At 43.1% G+C, this 22,360-nt stretch overlaps 1 protein-coding gene across 2 annotated transcripts in view; it reads left to right on the plus strand.

Moving 5' to 3' along the window:
* The first annotated feature begins 1,801 nt into the window (after positions 1-1,801).
* Positions 1,802-22,360, plus strand: part of ARHGAP32 (Rho GTPase activating protein 32) — a 291,821-nt gene continuing 271,262 nt past the window's right edge. The window contains exons 1-2 of one of the 2 annotated variants that reach the window (XM_049109759.1): positions 1,802-1,973; positions 2,577-2,635. The gene's annotated coding sequence lies outside the window, so the exon portion shown is untranslated. The remainder of the gene's footprint in view (positions 1,974-2,576; positions 2,636-22,360) is intronic. The other variant, XM_049109758.1, reaches the window with a different exon arrangement.

Raw genomic sequence — 22,360 nt, forward strand, 5'->3', positions numbered from 1 at the left:
TAAGGCCTCCAGTTTTCATGATTTATCTTGCTGTTTCTCCAGTACTTAGGAAGCATCCATCAAGACTGTGTGGACCCTGAGTGTACCTGTTTCCAGGAGATGGCTAGGGTACTAGAATATAATTTATTTGAGCTAGGCTTCTTTAAATGTTCTCATCCTGGTTTGTCCCTCTACGCAAATCTTCTCATTCTATCCCTTACCCGTTCTCTGCTAGCAAATATGCAGAATCTTGGTCTTGAAGGAAACTTTGGTCACTTAAAAAAATATTTTATTTATTAGAGAGAGAGAGCACGCACAAGTAGGGGGAAGGGCAGAGGAAGGGAGGGGGGAGGACAGGCAGACTCCCCACTGAGCTGGGAGCCCAACTCTCTCGGGCTCCATCCCAGGACCCCCTGATCATGACCAAAGCCCAAGTCGGACACGTAATGGCCTGAGCCACCCAGGTGCCCCCAAAGAAACGTTGATTATACTGAAGCAGCCAAGAGTGGGAATATTCAGCGTGTTCACTCCCTGATTTCTCCCCAGGCTGTGTTGGAATCCCGTTTCCTAGACATGCCCTTGAAATTCTGTGAAGTGTGGTCAAGGCCACGTTTTCTATTCACTGACACCCACTGACGTGACTGAACGCTGAGCGGACCCGAGCCACTGCAGTGACATTAGACGATGCAGTATTTGGCATCTGTAGGTTTGAAGACGAAGGAGTTAAACTGTGTAGCTTAACCGCCCCCCCCTTCCTCCCCAACATGTAGACACTAAATGTATCAGGAGTGAAAGGCCCATTATAAAAGAAAACCACCAAAATAGAACGGAGGAATGTCAAGCTCTACTCCGTTACACAGATGGTTGCTGCAGGTGGAAGTGCTGCTGGGTCTCCGGAGGCTGAACAAAAGGAACCGGGGGGAGAAGGGAGGGCAGTGTCATCCTCGGGCGGGCTGGGGTGCGGTGGGGTGCGGTGGGGTGCGGGGGCACCCCTGTGAGCTCCCTCACTTTCTCCAAAAACCGCTTTTCAGTGCAGCCACGCACCTTGGGGGCTGCTACTCCCGCACCCTTGCGCGTCCTCTCTGTCCCCGGCCATGTCCCTTGCAGGCTTCTGGTCCATAACCAGGAACGAAGGGGCCAACGACGGAAGGAACTTGTAGGCCGCCGGTTCCCGGGCGCAGCGGATGACCCCGCGCGGCCGAGCTGGGGCGCCCCGGCTGCTCCCGCCTCCAGGCCCCGCGCGGTGACCTCGGTGGGGGTCGGCGGGGGGCGCAGAGGAGCGGCCGCCGCAGCCGCGGAGGAGGCGTCTTCCCGGGGGCTCCCCCCGCGCCCCCCGCCGCGCCCCCCGCCGCGCCCCCGCGCCCCGCGGTGCACGTGCGCTCCCGGACAACAGCAGGCGAGGCCCGGGCGCGCCCCCGCCGCCGCGGCCGCGCGCACGCTCCGCCCTCCCCACCGCGTGCTCGTGCTCGTGCCCGTGCCCGTGGCGGCGGCGGCGGCGGCGGCGGCGGCGGCGGGGGCGCGCCTCTTCTCCCCGCTGCGGGCGTCGCGGGCGCAGGGGGAGGCGGAGCGGAGGAGGCGGAGGCCGGGCGGGGGCGGGGGGCGGGGGGCGGCGCGGGCGCGGGCGCGGGCTGGGCGGGGGCGGCCCGAGGCGAGGGCGTCGGGGTGGGGGCTCGGGCACCCGGGGCCACTCCGCGGGGGGCGGGCGGGCGGGCGCGGCGCGGCCGGGGGGGGGGGGGCGGCTCCGGAGCCCGGGTCCCCGCCCCCGGGGCTGAGCGCGCGGCGGGGCGGGATGCGGCGCTGGCGCGGGGGGCGCCCGGCCGAGCCCCCGCGGCTGCCCTCGGCGGCCAGGCTCTAGGCGCGGCGGCGGCGGCGGCGAGGAGGAGGAGGAGGAGGAGGAGGAGGAGGGCGCGGGCCCGGCGCCCGCGGAGGGCAGACACGGAGCGGCGAGCGGGGCGCAGCGAGGCCGCGGCGGCGCGGCGGGGCCGCGGGGCTCGGTAAGGCGCGGGCCGCGCAGGGCCGGGGGCTCGGGCGACGTGGGCGGGGGGGCCGCGGGGGCCGCGGGGGCCGCGGGGCCCGGCCTGCCTTCCTGGAAGGAATTCTTTCCGCAGCCGAGGATCCGGCTCGCGAGCCGCGGAGAGCACCTCGGGGGCCCCCGGAGCGCGCCCAGCCCCCCGCGCGGACCCGCTCGGTCTGCAGCCCCCGCGGCCGGGGCGGCCGGGCCTGCAGCGCGCCCGAGGCTCGGCGGGGCGGGAGCGCGACCCCGGGGCCCGGCCGGCGGGGGCGGGGGCGGGGGCGCTGGGCCTGGGACCCGGGCGCTGCCCGCCGGCGACCTCGCCGTGCCCGGCTCTGCCCTCAGAGTTTTCCCTCTCCTCGTTCTAATTGGCTGAAGTCGCCGCCGCATACTGCACGATATTGGTGACTTAGTGCCCCCCCCCCCAACGCCCTGAACTCACCCGCCACCCCGGTGTTACCGCCGCCTTTCTCAATTTCGTTGACTCGGCTCAATATTGATGTAAAAGATTCTCGCGAAATAGTATCGTTAAGAAACGGTAGGGAGAGAAAGTCAAACCTGTTTTTTTTTTTTCTTTCTTTCTTAGCTTTAGCCTACTTCTGGACCCTTTGCAACTTCACCTTCAGTCGCTGACGCCTACAGGAGGTTGGAGGGGAGAGGGCCCGACCGCAGGATGCTTGGGATGCGGCTTAATAGTTGTCTTTCAGGAAATAGAATTTGGATAATTACGATTTTGATCTGCATGCGGAATTGCAATCTGCTTTTAAAGTGCTTCGGGCGCTGCATGATGCTACATGGGTAGCTGGCAGCTGGGCCACATTGCGTTGTTGTCAGCATCTCTTTTATTTTCCATTCTTTCGGAGTTTTGTTTGGCACCGATTTAGACCTTTTTAAGTCAGTGTGAGTGGGAATAACTTCTGATACACTGGTTGCTTCTGGCGAACATTGTCTATATTCTTATTTCTGTTGGAAGAAGGAAAAGCGTATGGTACTAGAGCACAGAGGCTATGGGAGCCCAGGAAATGTGTCAGTTTGATTCCGCAGTAGGATTTGTTGTAGTATTTTTGAGTTGTGATGGTTATGATGCATTAATAGAATTTTCCTCTTGGGTAAACTGCAGTCCAACTCAGAATCTTGATATTTGCTCCTTGCACTTGAGAGTTGAAGGAAATTGTAGCTTAATTGCTGCTCCAACATGACCTCAGAGTTTTTCAAGTACTCATTGGTATAAATTCTTTTTAATAGGGCTATTTGTGAAGATGAGGGACTGTGGCGTTCCGATTTCCATTCTCAGGAAAATCTGGAGTCTACCTCCTTCCCCAAATTGGATGTGTGGTGATGCTTTATAGGACACGTCTCTAGAATGGTGCCAGTTTGGAACTGTGCTCAAGCCACTCATCTTCATACCGTGGTCTCTATAGCAGCCCATGGACTAAAGCAGCACTTTGGACAGAGACTTGTCCAGCCATAGCTGGCGTGGAGGCCCGGTGTACTGCATGGTGGTGCACGTTGAGGTGGGCGATAAAGTGTAAGTGGGCCACAGAGGAAATGTTAGTTGGAAGAACCTTCCCTGGTTATGTAACTGTTTTGTTTTCTAGGGAGTGACTAGGAAGCAGTCGGGCAGGTTCAACTGTCATTAGAGTCTTTGATGTTGGTTTAAATTCCAGTAGTTCTGTTCCTTTTATTTTCTTTGCCCAGCCTCCACATCATTTTCCAGTCGTCAGCTGGGTGAGACACTTTAATGGCAATACATTCATCTCCACCTCCCATTCTCTTTCTCTTATTTTCTCTTTAGATGTCTTATTCAGCGGTGTTTTCCCTTTCCGGGCCGGGCCTGGGTATATTGTATGCACAGGGTATATAGATTCACTGTTAACTATAAATGCGTTTAATTAATGTCAAGGAGTAGCACCTGTTTTCTTCAGAAGCCTGTGGTAGCAGAAGAAAAATGGAACAAAATGAACTAAACATTGTTTTTCTTTTTTTTCTTTTTTTTAAGATTTTATTTATTCATGAGAGACACACAGAGAGAGAGAGAGGCAGAGACACAGGCAGAGGGAGAAGCAGGCTCCATGCAGGGAGCCCGATGTGGGACTCGATCCCGGGTCTCCAGAATCAGGCCCTGGGCTGAAGGCGGTGCTAAACCGCTGAGCCACCCGGGCTGTCCCAGAACTAAACATTGTTCAGTGTATTTTAAAGATTTTGTTATCTTGTAATTTATAGATAATGGCTAATATTCTTCAGCATTTTTAGGATTTAACCTGTTAATGTGAAATCTGATGTCCGTGGAAGTAGTTAAGAGAGCAGGACTTGAAACCAGGTCACGGGTGCAGTTTTGCCATTTAGTAGCTTGTGTGGCATGGTCCCCTTTTTGGGCAGGTAATTTATGTTTCTGAGCTTGTTTTCCTTATGTACAAAACAGATGAGAAGGCTTGCATTGTCTTCCTTGACAAAGTTGTTGTGAAGGATGAGATGAGAGAAAGAATGTGAGAATGCCGTGTAAAAATTTTTATACGTGTAAAGTATCACTTTTTACATATAAATTTAGTATTTTTGTTTTAAATATTTTAACATCAATTTTTTTTAAAGATTTTATTTATTTATTCATGGGAGACACAGAGAGAGAGAGAGAGAGTGAGGCAGAGACACAGGCAGAGGGAGAAGCAGGCTTCATGCAGGGAGCCCCATGTGGGACTCAATCCCAGGTCTCCAGGATTAGGCCCTGGGCTGAAGGCAGTGCTGAGCCACCTGAGCTGCCCCTTAACATCAATTTTTAAAAATGCACATAAGGAATGAGAATGTGTTAGAGCTTTTCCACTTCCCCCCAGTTTTTTTTTTCCCACTTCCAAAATTTTGTGATTCTTTCTCATTCTTAGGAAATCCTTATGTAGTGCCTAGAGTTTTGGATTCTTTGGAATTTTTGATTATTCTGAGACAGATGTCAAGCTTATTGAGACTTTGAGCTTCTTTAAAGTATCAGTTTAAAATATTAAAGGAGGGGCCCCTGGGTAGCTCAGTCAGTTAGGCGGCTGGCTCTTGATTTCGGCTCAGGTCATGATCTCAGGGTCCTGGGATCCAGCTCTGTGTTGGGCTCCACAGGGAGTCTGTTTGAGGATTCTCTTTCTCTCTCTCTCTCTCTCTCTCTCTTCCCCAACCCTCCTTCCTGTCTCTCCCCGCTAGTGTGGCTCTCTGTCTAAAATAAATAAATCTTCCAAAACCCCAAATCAAAGGAGGTTATAAGCCAGGGTTTGTGAGAAGCACTGTTGAGTAAAAAAATACTTTATATTTGTCTGCATTATTTAGTATAGAAGTTGGCAGAATTTACTCTGTAGGCCAAATGTGGCCACAGCCTGTTTTTCTGTATGGCCTACGAACTAAGAATGACTTAGAAAATTTTAAATGATGGGGGAAAATAAAGAACATTTCATAGCATGCACAAGTTATATAAAATTCAAATATCAGTGCCCATAAATAAAGTTTTACTGGAACACAGTCATGCTCATTTGTTTCTGTATTGTCTATGGCTATGTTGGCAGTACAACAGCAGAGTTCTTGCAGCAGAGACGTGGCCTGCAGAGCTTAAAATATTTATGATCTGGCCCTTTACAGAAAAGGTTTGCCAACCCTTGATTTAGGACTTAAATTTTTTTGCTTTACTGAGCACAGGCCTTATTTCCTGTCATAGCATTTTAGTGGCTAAGACCCCTGGAAAGGTGCTCATTTGTGCTTTGGAGCCACATAGACTTATGTTCGAATGCCAGCTGTGATATTTATAAACTTTGATCCTGGACAAATTAATTAACATCTTGATTCGTCAGGTATCTCCTTGATTGAGAATAACTAGAGAATCTGCCTTAGACATTGTAGTGATGATTAAATGAAATTTGTAGTGACGATTAAATGAAATGATACTTGTCAATGCTTAACACGATATATAGTAAGCACTCAGTGAGTCATAGATGATGATTATAATGATGATGATTATGCCTAAAATATTGTAGGTCACCCTTGCCCCTGTATTACAGAGTTGTTTTCTTTAGTGGTATGTTACTTGTTACTGAATTTTCTCCTTTAGTGAAAACATTAGTTAATAGCTGATAATTGGAATAACTTGAGAGATTTCCCATAAATTGTACTTTATTTTTATTAATCACTTATTTATTTATGTATTTTTAAAGATTTTATTTATTTATTCATGAGAGACACACAGAGAGAGAGGCAGAGACACAGGCAGAGAGAGAAGCAGGCTCCATGCAGGGAGCCTGATGTGGGACTCCATCCCGGGTCTCCAGGATCGCGCCCTGGGCTGAAGGCAGGTGCTAAACTGCTGAGCCACCCAGGCATCCCAATCACTTGCTTATTTAGATGATAAAGAATGGTTGGAAGGAAAATTCTGCTCTGTTTTGGAGATCCTGGCTCTTAACCACTCCCTGGTACTGTTCTAAGTTTGCAAACTGAATTTAAATATCACTTCTAATTTGGTACTGGTATTTTTTTTGAGAAAGATATGTGAGAAGAACCTATTTTAATGAGGCCAGGGTGTTAGATAATTTTCCTTACATGTGTATGAGACTCTGAGTTTCCCTTATGATTTGCATTAGCATCTCCAGAACATCCTCTTCAGAGTTGAAACAATAAAACTATTTTTTTCTAAAGGTAGACCTACTTTACTCTCTAGAGGCTTTGATACTAAGCTGCTTTTTGAAGTATTTGGTTTAAATTATCTTACAATTGAGAAATTGGATGTGCTTCTCAACTTCAAGTACTGGTTTATTTAACATGAATACCAAATTAAAAGTGCACAAATAAAGGTCATTGTTCTAACTGAGTTAAACAAAACAGAATTGGGGTCATTGTGGCTCTTGCATTCCTGCAAATCATGCAGTTTCTGCCTTGGATGATGCTTGAGTGCAGTGGGATGATCCAAGGGAGATAAGGGAGGACGTGAATGTTTCTGCCCTGTCCTTGGTAGAACAGGGGGAAAGAAGCAAAAGGGCCCTCCAGTAAAAACAGAACAGCAGTATCCGGAGAGAACTGAGGTGTAGGCTTCTAATTGTAGCACCTCAAAAAAAGGTAGAGGCTTAAAGAAGACTCAGTGTCCTGAGGAGACAGTATTTACTCTTGAGGTTAAAACAAACACACAAAAGCAACCAGAGATTATCTAGAGAAGTGTAGTTTGAGAGTGAACATTCCCCAAGGTAGTAAAATACAGAGATTTAGTAAAATAGATGTTTACAGTTTCACAGTAAACCTGGACAAGGAGGTCTTCCATGGTATTGAAAGGAGATTGTTTTAGGGCAGGTAAAAGGAAATGAGATAGGAGGTCTTTGGTTTAATTAATTACTTTTTGAAAGAAGATTTTATTTACTTACTCATGGGAAACACAGAGAGAGGCAGAGACACAGCCAGAGGGAGAAGCAGGCTCCATGCAGGGAGCGCGATGTGGGACTCGATCCCAGGACACCAGGATCATGCCCTGAGTGGAAGGCAGATGCTCAACCACTGAACAACCCAAGTGCCTCTTTGTTTATTTTCTTATAACAAATACATGAACCAGGAATGCTCAGAGTAGAAGTAGAATTCTGGTTTTCAGAGAGATCTTATTACTTGTCTTACAGTCATTTATCCATTTACTACCTTATTATTTTTTTTTAAGATTTTATTTATTTATTCATGAGAGACACACACACACACACAGAGGCAGAGACACAGGCAGAAGGAGAAGCAGGCCCCCTGCAGGGAGCCCGATGTGGGACTGGATCCCAGGACTCCAGGATCACACCCTGAGTCAAAGGCAGGCGCCAAACCACTGAGCCACCCAGGCGTCCCTACTACCTTATTTTGTACTGTGGACTATAATGTACACTAATACTGGAGGTTGCGGAGATGGAAAGCATTGAGAGGAAAAGCATGCATGACGTATGCATTATGAAGTGTTCCAATATGTTTGCATTGTCTCTATCAGAAAAAAAGCAGTGTATTCTGGGTAAGAATTCTAAAGTAGATATTCCATTTCTTTGCATTTATTTATTTATTTATTTATTTTCATTTCTTTGCCTTCAAATAGTAAAATCTTCATTATTTAGGGTTCAATCTTATAATCTTGGACAAGGCTTAATCTTGACTTCATTGTTTTTATTTCCTTTTGTGTAGGATGGAGAACCTGACAGTTCTTAGTAGTTGCTGTATATCCAGTGGTCTTCCAGATTCAGTAGCAGTACTGGCTCCAGTAGGATGAGGGAAACCAGATCTTTTATCACTGAACTGAAAAGTATCCTTTGAGTACATACATGTATTTTGCACCATGTGAGATTCAGTAGAAAATAGATATTAAAAAAAGATGGCATTGAGTCCGTACTCTCAGGAAGTGTTGATTTCATTGGGAAGATAGCTCTATTATGAAAAAGAATGTTATAAAAGAGTAGGCAAGAGGATATTGGGATGATCCTTGATGTGGCAGTTTGAGGACTTGGGATGTACTGTTGGAGAGGATACTTTGTGGCCTTTGAACATTTGTAAAATGAGCCTGGTAGTCTCCATCTAGCTCTGAAATTTGGTTATATTTTCTCTAACAGAACAGCCACTCTCTGAATCAGCTTGTCAGGGACAGCCCATATGAACTGTTCAATCCAGGCCAGATTTTTGCACTCATTCTGTGTAATAGCTTGATTTACTAGAAACTGAGAAAGGGTTATTTAAATTTCCTGGAAATGCATTCAAGGGACAGCGTTTCTCCTGAAAAGTCAGGCATGTGAGAAGTGGCAAGACATGTGTCCTTGCTTCTGAGGCAGTAAGTTTGTGCCTTGGATGTTATTCATTTTTGCTTTTTTTTAAGGCCTTCACTTATGCAGTTTTCTTTTTTCTTTTTCTTTTTTTTTCTTTTAAAGATTTTATTTATTTATTCACGAGAGACACACACACACACACACACATACACAGAGAGAGAGAGAGAGAGAGGCAGAGACACAGGCAGACAGAGAAGCAGGCTCCATGCAGGGAGCCCGATATGGGACTCGATCCTGGGTCTCCAGGGTCACACCCTGGGCCGAAGGGAGGCGCATAACCACTGAGCCACCCAGGCGTCCCTGCAGTTATTTTCTTCTGTAGATTATCATTCTCTTCTTATTGGATTATCTCTTTTTGTATGCTGACATGCCTTATGTTACTTGCAGCCATGATGATTAATCATTCACCGAATGCTGTTCTTGCACCTTCCTTTCAGTAATAGGACCCTCACGTTTTATGTGGGGACATGGTGCCCAACTAGACTACATTTCCTTGTCTTTCTCCTACAGCTAGGTGTGACCATGTGATGAAATTTTGGCTAAGTAGGTGTGACCGGAAGTGATGTGTATGGTTTCTGGGTCATGGCCTTAGCAAAGAAGCTAGTTCTTTTCTATTCCTTTTTCCCCTTTTTGCTGAGGACACTGTAGTGCTGGTACACATTATTCAGCCTTATAGGTGAGAGCAACGTTTTAGTAGGAGAAGGGTTCATAAGATGGATCCTTGGGTGACCTTGTGGAGCAGAGCCACCTACCTACTAGCCATGAACTGCTCATTTATCTTCAGATGGTTAAGTGAGAGAGGAATAAAATTCTCTCTTGCTTGAGTCACTAGTATCTTAACCAAATAAATACTTTTTCTTAAATCACCCTTTCCTGCAGCTTATGACTTCCTTCAGCTGTTGCCCATTTTTAAAAAATATTTTATTTATTTATTTATGAGAAATCCAGAGAGAGAGGCAGAGACATCAGTAGAGGAAGAAGCTGGCTCCCTGCAGGGAGCCCAATGCAGGACTCAATCCCGGGACCCTGGGATCACGACCTGAGCCAAAGGCAGATGCTCAACCACTGAGCCACCCAGTTGGGCATCAGTTGCCCAATTTCTTTGATCCCTATGCAGCAACAGTTGTTTATATTTGCTATGTCTACTTCCTCATCACTCATTCTCTTTTATAGCCTGATTCATTTGAGCTCTTCTTGTTCTAACGCTCTACTGAAATTGGTTTTCCCCCCAGGTTTATTGAGAAATAATGGACATCACTGTATAAATGAAACATATACCATGATGTTTTAATTTACATATGTTGTGAAATGATTGCCATAAGGGGTTTAGCTAACATTCATCTTCTCTTAGAATGAAAAGAAAAAAGCTCTCCTTGTAATGAGAACTCTTCGGAATTACTATCTTAGCACCTTTCCTATGTATCCTATAGCAGTGTTAGCTTTCTTCATCATGTTGTACACAACATCCCTAGGACTTACTTATCTTATAACTGGAAGTTCATACCTTTTGAGCATCTTCTTCCAATTTCCCCTTCTCCTCATTCCCACCTCCAGTAATCAAAAGTCTTCTCTCATTTTCTGTGAGTTTGGGGTTTTTAAATGTAATCTAATTTTTCTAAGATTCTTGCATGTAAGTAAAATCATAGAGTATTTGTCTTTCTCTGACTTAATTCACTTAGCATAATGCCCTCAAGTTCTATCCATGTTGTTGCCACTGGTAGACTTTCTTGTTTTTAAATGGCTGAATAATACTGCATTGTATATATGTACCACAGCTTTCTCATCCATTCATCTATTGATGGACACTTTAAGTTGTTTCCGTGTCTTGGCTATTGTAAATAATGCTCCACTGAATGTGGGGGTGCAATATATTTTCCAGCCAGTGTTTTTGTTACCTCTGGATCTGTTCCCGGTAGTGGAATTGCTGGATCATATCGTGGTGCTATTTTTATTTTTTTGAGGATCCTCCATACTGGTTTTCATAATGGCTGTACCAGTTCATGGTCCCATCAAGAGTGTACACAAGAGTTCCCTTTTCTCCACATCCATGCCAGCATTTGTTATCTCGTCTTTTTGGTGATGGCTCGAACAGGTGTGAGGTGAGTTCTTGTGTATGTGTGGTTTTAATTTGCATTTCTCGGGGATTCCTGGGTGGCGCAGCGGTTTGGCGCCTGCCTTTGGCCCAGGGCGCAATCCTGGAGACCCGGGATCGAATCCCACATCGGGCTCCCGGTGCATGGAGCCTGCTTCTCCTTCTGCCTGTGTCTCTGCCTCTCTCTCTCTCTCTGTGACTATCATAAATAAATAAAAATTAAAAAAAAAATTAATTTGCATTTCTCTAATGACTACTGATGTTGAACGTCTGTTCATATATGTTCTTTGGAGAAATGTCTATTCACGGACTTTGTCCATATTTTAACTGGGTTGGTAATTTATTTATTTACTTATTTATTGAGTTGTAAGAGTTCTTTATATGTTTTGGATATTATCCCCTTATCAGGTACATTTTAAGTATATTTTTCCATTCTGCACATTGTCTTCCCTTTGATGGTTTCTTTGCTGTGTAGGAGCTTTAGTTTGTTGTTGTTCACTTGTTTTTGATTTTGTTGCTTGTGCTTTGGTGACCATGATGGCTGTAGCTTTATTGTATAGCTTGAAAAGGAAGTGTGATTGCCTCCCTTTTTGTTCTCCCATAGGATTTCTTTTGTCAATTTGGGATCTTTTGTGGTCTCAAATAAATTTCAGGAGTATTTTATCTACTACTGTAAAACATGCCTTTGGATCCTTGATAGGGATTGCATTGGATCTAAAAATGGCTTTTGGTAATATTGGTATTTTTACAGTATAATTCTTCCAGTCCATGGACCTAGGCTAACTTTCCACTTATTTGTGTCTTCAATTTCTTTCTTTCTTAATTCTTTAAAAATTTTTTGTGTGTCTTCGATTTCTTTCAACAGTGTCTTACAGTTTTCAGTGTAGAGATCTTCATCTTCTTAGTTAAATTTGTGTGCAAGTATTTTGTTTTTTATGTTATCATAGGTGGAATTGATCTCTTTATTTCTCTGTTAGAGATTTTGTTATTGTTACTGTATAGAAACGCTACTGATTTCTGTAAAACGATTTTGTGTCCTGCACCTTTACTGAATTAATTGATTAAAAGATCTAACAGTTAAGTCTTTAGGATTTTCTAAATATAAAATCATGTCATTTATAGATAGAGACAACTTTACTTCTTCTTTCCAATTCTGATACCTGACCTGGTACCTTTCTTTTTCTTGCTTGATTACTCTAGCTCAGACTTCCAGTACTATGTTGAATAGGAGCAGTGAGAGTGGATACCCTGGTCTTGTTCCTAATCTTAGAGGAAATGCTTTCATACTTTCACCATTGAACGTGATGCTAGCCGTGGGCTTGTTATATATGGCCTATATTATGTTGAGGTATGCTCCTTCTGTGCCTGATTTCTTAAGACTTTTTATCATGAATGGATGTCGAATTTTCTCAATTGCTTTTTCTGTATCTGTTAAGATGGTTATGTTCTTTTTTCCCCCCATTCTTTTAATGTGATGTATCTCATTGATTGATTTGTGTATAGTGAACCATCCTTGCATCCCAAGGATAAATCCCACGTGATCATGGTGAATAATCTTTTCAATGTGCTGCTGAATTCAGTTTGCATTTTATTAAGAATTTTTGCATCTATATTCATCTAGGAATATTGGCCTGTAGTTCTTTAGTTCTTTTTCTTTTCTAGTAGTGTCCTTTTCTGTTTTTTTTTTTTTTTTAAGATTTTTATTTATTTATTCATGAGAGACAGAGAGAGAGAGAGTGAGAGGCAGAGACACAGGCAGAGGGAGAAGCAGGCTCCATGCAGGGAGCCTGACGTGGGACTCGGTCCCGGGTCTCCAGGATCACGCCCTGGGCCCAAGGCAGCACTAAACTGCTGAGCCACCCGGACTGCCCCTTTTCTGGTTTTGGTATCAGGATCATGCTGACCTTGTAAAATGAGTTTGGGAGTATTCCCTTCTTTTCAGTTTTTTGGAAGAGTTTGAGATGGATTGATAATTCTTCTGTTGGGTTAAATTCACCAGCCCTTTGCTGCTGGGCCTGCCTTCATCAGATTTTTGATTTAGTCTCCTTATTAGTAATAGGTCTGTTCAGATTTTCTGTTTCTTTCTGATTCAGGCATGGTAAGTTGTATGTTTCTAAGAATTTTTCCATTTCTTCTAGGTTGTTTGTTCAGTTTGTTGGTATATACTTGTTCATATGAATTTTTTTTTTAAATCGAGGCTACAGTGACCTGTCTTGCCAAAGCCAGTGATCGGTTCAATGTCTACATATTATTGACCTCTCACATTTCACATTAGTTGATTAACTTCCTCTGACCTACTTGCTGTTCATTCTTCGTGTCTTTTTGCTGGCTTATCTCTATCTCCCTACTGCCGCCCTAAAATTTGGAGTGTCCCTGGGCTCTCCTCAGGTGATTTCATCTATTTTCATAACCATTTCTGATACCACTTATATGCTTATGAGGCTTATATTCCCATCTCTAGTACCAGTTTTTCTTCTCTTGAGCTCAAAGTTCCTCTGACTCCATTCTTCCACTTGTATGTCTAATAGACCCCTTGAATGTAATGTGAACAGAGCAGAGCTATGCATTATTCTTTCTTTCATCTACTCCTCTTGCCACCTCTCCCTAGTCTTTGCTATTTCAGGAAATGGCACCACCATCTGCCTACTTGTGCAGGCCCATGGAGTCATCCCCCATTTTTTCCTTCTCATCTCATTTTAAGTTCTGGCAGGTCCAGTTTATACTCTGAAGCCTGACTACGTCTCAGTTTTATCACTGTTAAAAACCTAGGTAGTAGCCTTTCTCCTCTGGAAAACTACCCACAGACTTCTCTGCCTCTACTTTTGTTTCTGTCCTACTGACTACCCCATGCCCAGGAGCCAGAAGTAATGTTAAATGTGAATCTGATCATATCACCTGCTTACTGATTTTCTAATGCACTTAACACTAAAACTGAGACTTAGAATTTTATCATGGAAACAAAACCTCCATCTCATGGAATTTATGAAACCCTATATTAGTGGTCCTCAGCTGGGGAAGATTTTGCCCTTAGGGGACATTTGGCAGCGTCTGGAGACATTTTTGACTGTCAGTCTCAGAGTGAGGTGATAGGGGCAGCACATTCCTGGAATCTAGTGGCTGGAGGCCAGGGATGCCTAAACATCCCACAGTGGACAAGACAGTCCCCACCAACAAAGAGTAGTGTGGTGCAGAATGTCTGTCGTGCATGATCTGGCTTCTGGCTCTCTCTTCAACCTCATCGTCCTTTATTCTCTTCTTTGTTCACTGGGCTGTAGTTAAAATGATGTTCTTCCTTTTTTAAAATTTTACTTATAATTTGAGAGCTAGAGAGAGAGCATGGGCAGCGGGGAGAGGGAGAAACAGGCTCCCTGCTGAGCCAAGAGCCCAACATGGGGCTCAGTCCCAGGACCCCAGGATCATGACCTGAGCCGAAGGCAGACACTTAACTGACTGAGCCACCCAGGCACCCCCAGTGAGGTTTTTCTTATTCCTCTTTTTTTTTTCTTGTTAGTAAACTTTATTTTTCAGAGCAGTTTCAGGTTCATAGCAAAATTGAGTGGAAGGTACAGAGATTTCTCATACACTGCTTGCCTCCACACAGGCCCAGCCTCCTTATTATCAATCAATACTTCTGTCAGAAAGGTACGTTTAATTTATAACCCCCTTCTCCACAGGGTGTTTGAGGGGCAGGGGCTCCTGTATAGATACATACTGTATCCCTAGCATTTTTACTTAATAAATACTTGTTGATAACAGAAGTGCCTGAATCCGTCACGGGAATGGAAGACAGGGTTTTCAGTGACAATAATAAATCAGATGTCCAACTGGGAACATTGGGGAAGGTTATGATCTTCTGGCAGATAGGGGAAAATTCCTGAGGCAAGGCTGCCTTCGCCTTTATTTTGTAGTTAATTTTGTAGAGTAGAGGAATTTACCTCAATTTTTGGGAAGAGGCACATGACAAGAGTAAACTGACAGCAGGGACTTTTTAAGAAAGAAGGGTTATCTCAGGTTAAACTTCCATTTTGCCTTGTATTTCATACTGGTTGTCCCTGCGTGTTCGTGAAGCTGAATGCTCATAAGATCATTGAATATTGCAATTTATGTCAGCTTCTAGGGAGTATGTGATCTTAGCTTTCTTCAGAATCAGGATTCCTTCTACATTATCCTTGGAGGGCAATCGTCTGCCCTCTACTTCTGTAACGTCTGGAAGCTCAGTTACGTGACTGCCCAACACGTTTTTTTTTTTTTTAAAGATTTTATTTATTCATGAGAGATGAGAGATGAGAGATGAGAGATGAGAGATGAGAGAGAGAGAGAGAGAGAGAGAGAAGCAGGCTTCCATGCAGAGAGCCTGATGTGGGACTCGATCCCTGGTCTCCAGGATCAGGCCCTGGGCTAAAGGCAGCACTAAACCACTGAGCCACCCGGGCTGCTCCTGCCCAACTCTTTTTAAAAAGAGTTTTTGTTGTTTAGAAATTGCTCATTATATTAAAGTGGAATGTACCTTCTTGCATTTCCAATACAACATGGATCTGCTTTATTTTTCACATGATAGCTCTTTAGCTGTCATGTGAAAAATGGCTGGTTCTTTTATCTTCCCACCAGCCTTTTCGCTTTCTAGGCTAACTGTACTCCTTTTCTTCAATTTTTGCTCATATGACAAGGGATTTAGATCCTTTTCCTGGCCCATCCCTAACATTTTTGGGACTCAGGGCAGGAATCCAAATTAAAGTCCATATGCCATATGTCTAAAAATGTGCAAGCTATAAATCAGGCTTACTGATAAAGATGTTCCATTGCCTACCTTTATAAATAAAACTTCATAATGACCTAAAATCAGAATCAGAGAGAGAATTCTCAGATTCCTCTGTGTTTCAGTACAGAACATAGTGAAGTGCAAAGAATGGGCTCCAACCTGACCTGTCCTTCTCACTCCAGGTTCCTTGCACGAGGGACTTGGTACTTGCACAGAGGGGACATGCATCCCCACATACTTTTCACACAGCCACTTTAAAAAGAAAGTATATTTTTTAGTAATCTCTACACCCAGTGGGCTCAAACTCAGAACCCCAAGGTCAAAAGTTGCATGGTCTCCCCGTAGTGGCAGCCAGGTGCCACCACACGGCAACTTTTTGACCATCCCTTGGGCCTGGGGCTGTAAATACTGATGATAGAATCACCTGCTGTGGGAGGATCAGCTCAGGGAAGACACCTGAGCAGACCTATAAGTAGATTCCGTGGTCCTGGGAAGGTGAGGGCTGGGATGTGTAGGCCCTGAGAGCAGCTGGCCCCATGCCATGGTCAGGGGCATGGCCGGTGGGAGACTAGGGCCTTGCCCTCCAAGGATCCAGGCCTAGGATGGGGCTTCCAATTGCCTGGGTCCAAGGTAGTACTGTTCTATCACAGTCAGACTTTGGCCTTCATTTTGTTTGCCACAGCTGGTTATTGTGGAAAGTGTTACAGTCCCTCTTACAGTGCTCCACGTTAGACATGTTGTTTTAATTAGAGCGTCTTAACCAGTGTGCCAGACAATGCTTTGAATGTGTCACAGATGGACCAGACATACTGATTTCCTGAGTCCTCAGAGAGGATGGTCGGTGACAGAGTGGTAAGAGCTTCAAGGCTGATCATTACTGGCCACCAACAGCATGGCCTATTTACCTTGCTGTATCTGTACCAGTACTGGCATTTTCTGTACGTGTCCTAAGTGAAAAAGATTGGCAAAGCCTGCTCTAGACTGATGTACGATCACTCTGCAGGGCTCATAGTACGAAGTGATTTGCATACAGCTTTAACAGCATTTCTCATCACATTATTTGGTTTGCCTGACAGTGTTGGAGGTGTCAAAGTAGGTTTGTGCTGTTCTTATTAATGAGGATATAGATGTAGGTTAAGTGGCTTTATGTAGCTACATACTCTCAGTCAAGTAGGGCAGTTGAAACTAGAACTCCATTCTTCTGACTCTTATTTTGTTACATTCTCTCTACTAACCCAAATTGGCTTTCTTGTATTTTTTTGGACAGCCTATCACTTCTGGTTCATTTAGGCCATGCAGGCAATTACATTTTTCGTAGAGTTTTTCTATCCCAACTTCTGTTATGTCATCTGCCTTTTTTATTTTTTTATGTCATCTGCCTTTGTTGATACTTTTTAACCTCAAGACTCAGTTCTACTTTTAATCTCTATTAAAAGGTTTATTTTTCATTTTTATTTTTATTTTGCTATTTGATCCATTGTGTTGAAATTTGATTATCTGTATTATTTATTGTGGTAGCTCTCATCCCTAGATTTGTGTCATATTTATAGTTAATTCTTTTTTTTTTAAAGATTTTATTTATTTACTCATGAGAGACAGAGAGGCAGAGGGAGAAGCAGGCTCCATGCAGCAGGGAGCACAACATGGGACTCGATCCTGGGTCTCCAAGATCATGCCCTGGGCTGAAGGCGGCACTAAACCACTGAGCCATCTGGGTTGCCCTTTATAGTTAATTCTTGAATGACATGAATTTGAACTGCACAGGTCCACTTACATGCAGATTTTTAAAAATAAATGCAGTACAGTACTATAAATATATTTTTCTTATGATTTTAATAACTTTTTTGGTTTTGTTTTAATAACTTACTTTCTCTAGCTTTATTGGAAGAACACAGTATATAATACATAGAACATAAAATATACATTAATTGACTTACCGGTAAGCCTACTGGTCAGTGATAGGCAATTAGCAGTTAAATTTTTGGGGAGTCTTAAGTTATATCTGCCTGTGTAGTGGTTGTGCCCTTAACTCTTGAATTGTTCAAGGGTCAGCTGTAGTTATTACAGTGACATTTGTTCAAAATGGTTGCCTTTGAATTGTTTATAGAAGGTTAGATTACATTAAGGTAGGAAGATGTATATTTTAGAAATATTTTTTTCATAAACCAGTTATAAAAAAGTTCTAGCACTTAAAGCTGGTTTTTAAAAAATATTTTTTATTTATTTGAGAGAGAGAGAGAGTGAGCACACAAGCATGGGGGAGTGGCAGAGGGGTCTGCTCAGAGGAGGGGCTCCCTCCTCTGAGGAGGGAGCCTGGTGCGGGATTCCATCTCAGGACCTCGGGATTGTGACCCGAGCCCAAGGCAGACGCCCAACCAACTGAGCTATCCAGGTGCCCTATAACTAAATTCTCTTTTTATTTAGTGTTCATTCTGTATTGATCTTTATAATGGTATTTTTTTTTAAAACCTGGTCATTTTGCTTCAGTTACTCAACTAAATGGTGGATTGATTCAGAATTCAAATCTAGGTGTGTTTGACCTCAAAATTTTCCTCAGTGCTACTCTTTTAAGTATTGTGAAATGACTTGTAAACATTTATCTTGGTCTGGGAAAGGGATGTATTTCAGATTAACAATTTTTAATTTTTAATTATTTATTTATTTTTAAAGATTTTATTTATTCATGAGAGACACAGAGAGAGAGGCAGACACAGGCAGAGGGAGAAGCAAGCTCCATGCAGGGAGCCCGATACGGGACTTGATCCCAGGACCCCAAGATCATGCCCTGGGCTGAAGGCAGATGCTAAACTGCTGAGCCACCCAGGCATCCCTAGATTAACATTTTTTTAAAAAAAGATTTTATGTTTTAGTAATATATCCATCCAACTTGGGGCTTGAACTTACATCCCTGAAATTAGGAGACACTTGTATGACCAAGCCAGCCAGGCTCTCCCCAGATATATATATTCTTATATTTGGAAAAATGGATTCTCTAATATTACTCATGTATGTTCCCTACTCTCTCCAAGAATTATCTGGTCTAAAAGTCAGTAGTGTTGAGGTTAAGATACAGAACTTCTTGTGCCTCCGTAGTCTATATTCTTCATTTGTCTGCTTCCCTACTTGGGAGCAGGTGGTCAATGAGAGAAGAGCATGGTGTTTATCTATTTCTTTCTTTTTTTTTTTTTAGGATTTTATTTATTTATTTGAGAGAGAGAACATGAGTGGAGGGGAGGGGCAGAGGGAAAGGGAGAAGCGGACTCCCTGCTGAGCAGGGAGCCTGATGCAGAATTTGATCCCAGGACCCTGAGATTATGACCTGACTGAAAGTAGACGCTTAACCAACTGAGCCACCCAGGAGCCCCAATGTTTATCCATTTCAATTCTATGTTTCTTGTAGAGAATCTGGGATTTAATCCCAAAGGCTTTCTGAGTGGTGAAGATTGGGCTTTTTATATTTTAACGCTTATTTTTGTTAGAACTTTTGGTGGAGAAAAAAATCTTGTGAAGTGTAAGCAACCAGGCTGGCTTTTGTGTATCAACTTGCTAGCCAAAATGATTTCTATGAGGAGTTGTATTTGTTGGTTAAGCTCAGATTTGAAGGAATGGTTGCTTAGCATTCTAATGCAAGTTCTATCTCTTTTCTCTTGTTCTTGAGTTTCAAGGTATGACCAGAACCTCAAGGTAGCACTTTTCCCAATTTCTTCACAATAACTTTCCCATACTTAGATTTTGTGTTCCAATGATCTAGATTGCTGTACCCACCTCCCTCAACTTAAGTTTCTTGGGGTCACTCTAACTAAGATTACAGGTTCCGTAGTCCTACTGTACTTATTAAATTCTCTGCTTGTTTTTCAATGAAATCTTCTTTATAATCCTCAATTCAGGATTTGTCTTCATTAAGTGGTAAATATGTCTTAATAATATTATCAACTGCCGACATTAGTTAGTTATTATTGAAATGCCAGGAACGATTCTTAAGCCCCTTGCATATATTACTGACTGAATCATTACAGTTGCCCATGAAGTAGTTACTCATACTAATTTTTTTTTAAAGATTTTATATATTTATTCATGAGAGACACAGGCTGAAGGAGGAGCAGTCTCCACGCGGGGAACCTGATGTGGGACCCAATCCTGGGACCCCAGGATCACACCCTGAGCCGAAGGCAGATGCTCAACCACTGAGCCACCCAGGCATCCCATGCATACTATTTTTTTTATCGTGGTAAAATTTACATAAGAAAATTTGCCATCTTAACCATTTTTAGGTGTATAGTTGAGTAGTATTAAGTATATTTGCATTGTTGTGAACAGATCTCCACAACTTTTACATCTTTAAAAAACCAATACTCGGTGCCCATTATACAACAGCCCCTCACTTCTTCCTCCCCACAGCCCCTGGTCACCACCATTCTTTCTGTTGCTATGAATTTGACTACTTTAGATGCCTCATATAAGTGGAATCTTAAAGCATTTTTCTTTTTGTGGCTGACTTCCCTTAGCGTAATGTTCTTTAAGGTTCATCCATGTTGTACCATGTGATAAGATTTCCTTTCTTTTTGAGGCTGAATAATATTACATTGTATGTATTGACCACATTTTGTTTATCTGTTCATTCATTGATAGAGACTTGGGTGGCTTCCATCTCTTGGTTATTGTGAATAGCGCTGCTATGAGCATGAATGTGCAAATATCTCTGAGATACTGCTTTCAGTTCTTTTAGATACGTACCCAGAAGTAGAATTGCTGATTCATATGGTAATTCTGTTTTTAATTTTTCTAGGAACTGCCGTATTACCATACTGTTTTCCACAGCAGGTTTGCCATTTTACATTCCCACCACCAGTGCACAGGGGTTCTAATTTTTCTCACATCCTCATCAACCTTGTTATTTTCTATTATTTTGTTTTTTATCTTTTTGTTAGTAGCTATCCTATTGGATGTGAAGTGGTATCTCATTGAGGTTTTGTTTTGCATTTGCCTAATGATAGTGATATTGATGAGCGTTTTTTAATATGCTTGGCTCCCATTTGAGTATCATCTTTGGAGAAATATCTGTTCAAATCCTTTGCCTATTTTTTGTTTTTGTTTTCTGTTGTTGAGTTGTTGGAGTTTTTGGTATATTCTGAATATCAATCTCTTACCAGATACATGATTTCAGATATTTTTCTACCTTTCTGTAGGTTACCCCTTCATCCTGTTAATAGAGTCTTTTGATGTACAAAAGTTTTTAATTTTGATGAAGTCCAGCTTACCTACTTTGTTTTTTGTTGCCTATCCTGTTGGTGTCCTGTCCAAGAAATCATTGACAAATCAACGTCATGAAGTTTTTTCCTTATGTTTTCTTGTAAGAGTTTTATTATTTTAGCTCTTTTGTTTGGATATTTAACCCTGTTTGAGTTACTTTTTCTGGAGAGTATAAGGTATGGATCCAATTTCACTTTTTTTGCATATGGACATCCAGTTTTTCCAGTACCGTTGTTGAAAAGACTGTCCTTTCCTTTTTTTTTTTTAAATTTTTTTTAATTTTTATTTATTTATGATAGTCACAGAGAGAGAGAGAGAGAGAGAGAGGCAGAGACACAGGCAGAGGGAGAAGCAGGCTCCATGCACCGGGAGCCCGACGTGGGATTCGATCCCGGGTCTCCAGGATAGCGCCCTGGGCCAAAGGCAGGCGCCAAACCGCTGCGCCACCCAGGGATCCCCAAGACTGTCCTTTCCTGACTGAATAGTCTTGGTACCCTTGTTGCAAATCATATATGTCCATACTCATGGTGATTTTGTAGATGAGGTGATTGACATTGAGGTGTGACTGCTGGAGTACTAACATATTTTTTCTTTTTAAGAATTAACCTCAAAGTAATCTATGCTTGGTACTATAGGATGAAAGAAGTTTTTAGGATTCTGATGTCTTTTTTGTGGTTATCTTTTCCCAGGAGGATAAGTGTCAGCAACTTTGCACCCCCCTTCTGATAGGTTGCCAACTCCAGGTACTAAGCTGGTGGTTTTCAAAGTCTTTTTAAAAATTTATTAAAAGGTTTTATTTATTCATGAGTCACACAGAGAGAGGCAGAGACACAAGCAGAGGGAGAAGCAGGGTCCTTGAGAGGAGCCCAACGTGGGACTTGATCCCAGGACCCTGGGATCACTACCTGAGCCGAAGGCAGATGCTCAACCACCCAGGTGTCCACACCTATTTTAACTATAAATAAATAATATACTATTTCATTTATAATATGATTTTAATAGAATTAAACTTGAACAGTGAAAAATTAATCATGTTTGAGTTACAGTTACTAACCAACCCAGATTTGCTTTGATACCTGGCAGCAGCCCATTTATACGGGCATGTAGTGGGAAGAAGTTCTCCTGTGTTAGTGGGTCAGGTACATATTTTTGCCTAAAGATCTCAGTGGCAGCATTTATCAGCAGGTATTTACTGAGTGCATATTGATTATCAAATAGTATATAAGTACTAGGAGTATAGAGATGAGCAAAATAGATGTGATTCCTGCCATCACAGAACTTTCCAACTGGAGTTTTGTGCCTTAGGCTTATAACTTGGTGTATTTGTGTACTGGTAACAATAATTATTTTCTCCAGCTTTATTAAATAGAATTGACATAATATTGTCTAAGTTTGAGGTATCTAAGGTGATGGTTTGATACACATATGTATTGCAAAATGTTTATGAGATAAGGTTGGTTAATACATCCTTCATCTGTCATAAT

The sequence above is a fragment of the Canis lupus genome, chromosome 5 (assembly GCF_003254725.2).
Source record: "Canis lupus dingo isolate Sandy chromosome 5, ASM325472v2, whole genome shotgun sequence".
NCBI lineage: Eukaryota > Metazoa > Chordata > Mammalia > Carnivora > Canidae > Canis > Canis lupus.